Below are 4,826 nucleotides of genomic sequence, written 5' to 3'. Positions count from 1 at the left end.
TATACGGAGTATACGGAGTACACAGAGTATACGGAGTATACGGGGTATACAGAGTATACGGAGTACACAGAGTATACGGAGTACACGGGGTACACAGAGTATACAGAGTATACGGGGTACACGGGGTACACAGAGTACACAGAGTATACGGAGTATACGGAGTACACAGAGTACACAGAGTACACAGGGTACACGGGGGATGATTTAAAGTATCTAACAGACACAAAACCTTCACAGTAAAACAACATTTCATGAAGAACGAGGCGACTCTGAAGCTTTATTTCGTTGTTTTTATTTTTCACTCATCTTTTCATCCCGCTGCGTATTCGTATTTGCGATGATGTTGTTTTCTAATATATGATGCGTTTATATGAAGGTGTCTCAGAAAAGGTGCAAACATCAGCAAACACAAAGAGATCAAGAGACAAAGACGGTTTCAATGTGGCGACGGTTCGCCATTCTCCCGCCGCTCCACCAGCCGCCGGAGGGGCCTCTGTCGCTCGGTAATGACATCATCATTTTGCGCCGGCAACGTTTTTGGATAAAGTTACAGGGAGAGCTCAGCAGGTCGACTCGTCATCAGAAGGTTATTCATTCATTTAATTATGGGAAGTTATTGGGACGTTAAATCTGATTTGAACAGTCGACCTGCTGACGTCTCTTTAATCACAGAGTCTCTTCTACTCGTTCTACTTCTAGTTTACACGCCGACGCTGCCTTCAGGCGTCATCACATTTACCAGAAATACACAAACTGGCCACGTTCACGTCACGTAGAAATGTCTGTTCTGACCAATAAACCAACATCCATCAGGTCTCAGTATCAGACTGCACTTATAAATGAATCTCTAAGTACATTTTTTATTTTCTATATTTTTTATCTCTCATAAATTAATAAATAAATGACTTGATTATCAAATAAATATGCCATTAAATGTACCAAAAATAATATTAAAAATAATAGATAAAATGTGACATCACTTGATATTTCTGTGTTAATTTGCTTCGTTATTTATTTACCTTTTTATTAATTCCCTTAAATCTATCTACTCTTGTATATAATTGACTTTTTATTAATTTATTCTTTTATTTATTTATTTTTATTAACTCTTGAATTAATTAATTAATTTTGCATTTATTGTTAAATACATTTTAAAAAGAAATTCAAATAAATAAAAAAGAAATCCCAAAATAAATAAATCCAATTAAAAGTTAATAAAAATAAATAAATAAATACATAAATACAAGGGAAAATGAAATACTTTAATACTTTAATTAATTAAATACATATAAGAGTATATATGATAGGGGAGTTATTACAATAAGTAAATAAATAACTAAGCAAACAAAAAACGATTTATGTCACATTTATTTTTATATTGTTTTTGGTACATTTAATGGCATATTTATTTATTTATTTATCGGGTAATTAATTTTTTTAATAATTAGAAAAAGCAACGAGTGTGTCTATACATTTCCAAAATAGGAATTTCAGTCTCCAAATCCTCCAAAAAAAAAAAAGAAAATAAAAAATTCTTTGTAAAATGATGATTTAGTGACGTGACGTGACGTGACGTAACGTCGGCGCCGTGTGTTCGTGTCCTGGTTGAGCCTCCGTAGCAGCAGACGAGGTAGAACAGACTCTCGTGTTACAACATTCCTGTCGAGTGTTTTGGTTGAAAGTTTCACAAACATGAAAACAGCGTTCACAGACACGTCCAGCGTCCCTTCAGACCAGACGAGCGTCCCCGTAGGTCTCTTCTGTCCTCGTGGACCGACCCCCCCCCCAACCTCCCCAAACACCCCAAACTGGAAGACTTTCTCAGAGGCAGTACGGTGGATTGTGATTGGTTCGTTCCCTCCTCAGTCCGTCCGTCCGTTGGAACCAACAAAAATCCAAAACAGAAATCTCAAAGAAGATAAACAGCGACTGTAGCCCACCCCCCACCCCCCCCCGCTTCATCACTGTTAAGCTCAAAATGTGCAGCGTGTTTAACGACGGAGCGTCACAGATCAGCTTAGCATTAATATTATTATTAATATTATTTATTTGTCTACATGCAAAAACTTTATTATATTTAATCTGTGAGACGTCAACAAATTATAAGTGTCTTTTATTTTGGCGGGTTCCTGTCGGCTGATGGGAGGGGACCGAGTTTCCCAAAAATCATCTTTGTATGAATTTAAAACAAACAAATTATTCATATTCATAATTTTTTCATTAACAAACAGAACAGATTCTGTTTTTCTATTTTCACTTTTTTTTGTTTCTTTTATTCAAAATGTTTTGTGATTATTTACAATAAATATTAATTTCAACATTTGGCCTTTAATTAAACAGCTTAATGTTGTTTTTTTTATCTTGAATGCAAGTTATTAATCTTATTTTATTAATGTGGCTTTTAATTCCCATTTGCTCACAAAATTAAACAAAATTAAAACACTTTTTTTTTCTCCTGTAGAGAACAAAACGTGTCGATGAGACGTGTTAATTTGTTAAAATAATAATAATAAATATACCTGACAATAGTCCGAGGACCGAAACGACTTTATAGTGTGCAACATTTTTTACATTATAAAAAGAAAAAATCATAAAATGTTGAATTTGAATCTGTTTCTGTGTTACCAGACTTCTATATTCAATATTTCACACATTTGTAAAAAAATAAATTTAAAATCTGTGCAAAAAGCTATGCAACGTAAAGATTATGGCACAACTGATACTCCATACTTAGAGCTCCTCTGCTGCTACATATTAAACACATTATTATTATTATTATTAGGAAGGCAGTGATTGGACAGACGGGTTATTATACATATATATATATATGTATATATGAAACAGGAAGTGGAGGTCGACTGGTTGATCTTTGTAAACTGGGAGAGATGCATTCTGGGAGACTCGGTCGGTGACTCGTGATAGAGGAGAAACAAGAGAAGAAAGGTACTGCAGGTTGGACGGCGGCGGTTGAGACGAGGTCGGAGGAGTGAAGCGGTTCTCAGGGCAGTGCTTCTCGTCTGAACCGAACAGGGCAGTGTTAAACACGTCACCAGATGTCCTCTCATCAGCCGACACCTGAACGCATCACCGGACCAGGACGTGAGAGGACGTTTAAACGGTTTCAGTCTGCTTCAAGCACACATTAGATCTTCTCTACATTACAGCGGCATGAGGCACGTTGTATGGAGGACAGAACCTGCCAAAATAAAAAAATAAGAAATAAATAAATGCCATTTGATGCACCAAAAATATTATAAATAAACGTAGGCATTAATTAATTCAAATGTGACATAAATTGATATTTCAGTTTTAATTTGCTTCTTTATTTATTTAATTTCTTTATCTATCTACTCTTCTATTTAATTTTCCCTTTTACTTTTTTACTTTTAAATGTGCATTTGCATTTACTCTTTATTTATTTGAAATTTATATTCAATATATTTATTCATTTGTTTTGGCAATTTAATAATGAATAAATCAATTTAAAGTAAATAAAAAAAAGAAAGCTAAAATACTTATCTATCTACTCTTCTATTTAAGTTTCCCTTTTATTTTGTTCTTACTTTTAAATGTATTTATTTATTTTTGCATTTATTCTTTTTTTTAAATATTTATTCATTGTTAAATTGTATGTATTTATTTAATCATGCAGTTTAAGAATGAATAAATTAACTTAAAATACATTTAAAGTAAATTAAAAAATGCTGAAATTATTAATTCCTATATCTATCTACTCTTCTATTTAATTTTCTTTTTTATTTATTCATTAATTCTTATTAACTTTTACATTTATGTATTTAATTATTTTGCATTTGTTTTTATTGCATTTAACATTTTTTTTAAATAAATAAAAAATAAATACAGAAATAAATAAATACATTTAAAAGTTAATAAAAATAAATAAATAAAAGGGAAAATGAAATAGAAGAGTTGATTGATACAGTAACTAAAGGTAAATAAATAAAGAAGCAAATTAAAACAGAAATATCAATTGATGTTACATTTTATCTATTAATTAATGCCTACATTTATTTTTTATTTTATTTTTGGCACATTTAATGCCATATTTATGTATTTATCAAGTCATTTATTTTTTATTTTGGCAGGTTCTGTCCTCCACAACTTTGGTGCACAGAGAGTTTAGAAACATCAAATTAACTTTAAATACCTTCTTAAAGATCTACGCTTCCGTACTTTCCCCATAATGTAAAGCGTCTTTTGAGTACTTGAAAAGCGCTATATAAGTTGAATTTATTATTATTGTTGACTAGTTATGTCTGAATTCGTTGTAGTTAAATCATTTTTCAGGCTGAAACCAATAAAAACACTCGTCTGGGTCCTAAATATGTTTTTAGCGTGAAGGCAAATAATCAATAAAGGTGAAAGAAAACATCTAATAGTTGATTTAAGTGGAGATTTAAAGACTTCTGTGTAAGTTCAGGTCTGAAACACTAATCAATAAATAACTAATAATCAGCTGCAACATGAAGCCGTCAACACGCTGCTCACGTTAAAGATAAACCAATCAGAGTGCAGCGTGTCCGACGGCATCACAACAAACAAAAACATACAAATGTGTTCAAAAACAGACGACGTTTGACGCTCCGGAATAACGCTGAGTCATTCATCAACACATTCATATCCTCATCAGATCAAACACCGGATATCAGATATCAGATATCAGATATCAGACACCACAGGAAGCTCTCAGACCCTGAACGCAGCACGGAGACGGACACCAGAGGAAGCTCTCAGACCCTGAACGCAGCACAGAGACGGACACCAGAGGAAGCTCTTCATTGTGTTCTGTGTCTTCAAGTTCCTGG

General features: G+C 33.1%; 1 protein-coding gene across 6 annotated transcripts in view; it reads right to left on the bottom strand.

Annotated features, from left to right (window-relative positions):
• Positions 1-286: 286 nt before the first annotated feature.
• Positions 287-4,826, bottom strand: part of LOC141771049 (fibroblast growth factor 12-like) — a 63,492-nt gene continuing 58,952 nt past the window's right edge. For all 6 annotated transcript variants that reach the window (XM_074640958.1, XM_074640955.1, XM_074640957.1 and 3 more), the window contains one exon: positions 287-4,826. This exon is cut by the window's right edge and continues 3,026 nt beyond it. The gene's annotated coding sequence lies outside the window, so the exon portion shown is untranslated.

This window comes from Sebastes fasciatus, chromosome 7, assembly GCF_043250625.1.
Source record: "Sebastes fasciatus isolate fSebFas1 chromosome 7, fSebFas1.pri, whole genome shotgun sequence".
NCBI classification, from domain to species: domain Eukaryota; kingdom Metazoa; phylum Chordata; class Actinopteri; order Perciformes; family Sebastidae; genus Sebastes; species Sebastes fasciatus.
This window is presented reverse-complemented; position numbering and strand designations above follow the sequence as displayed.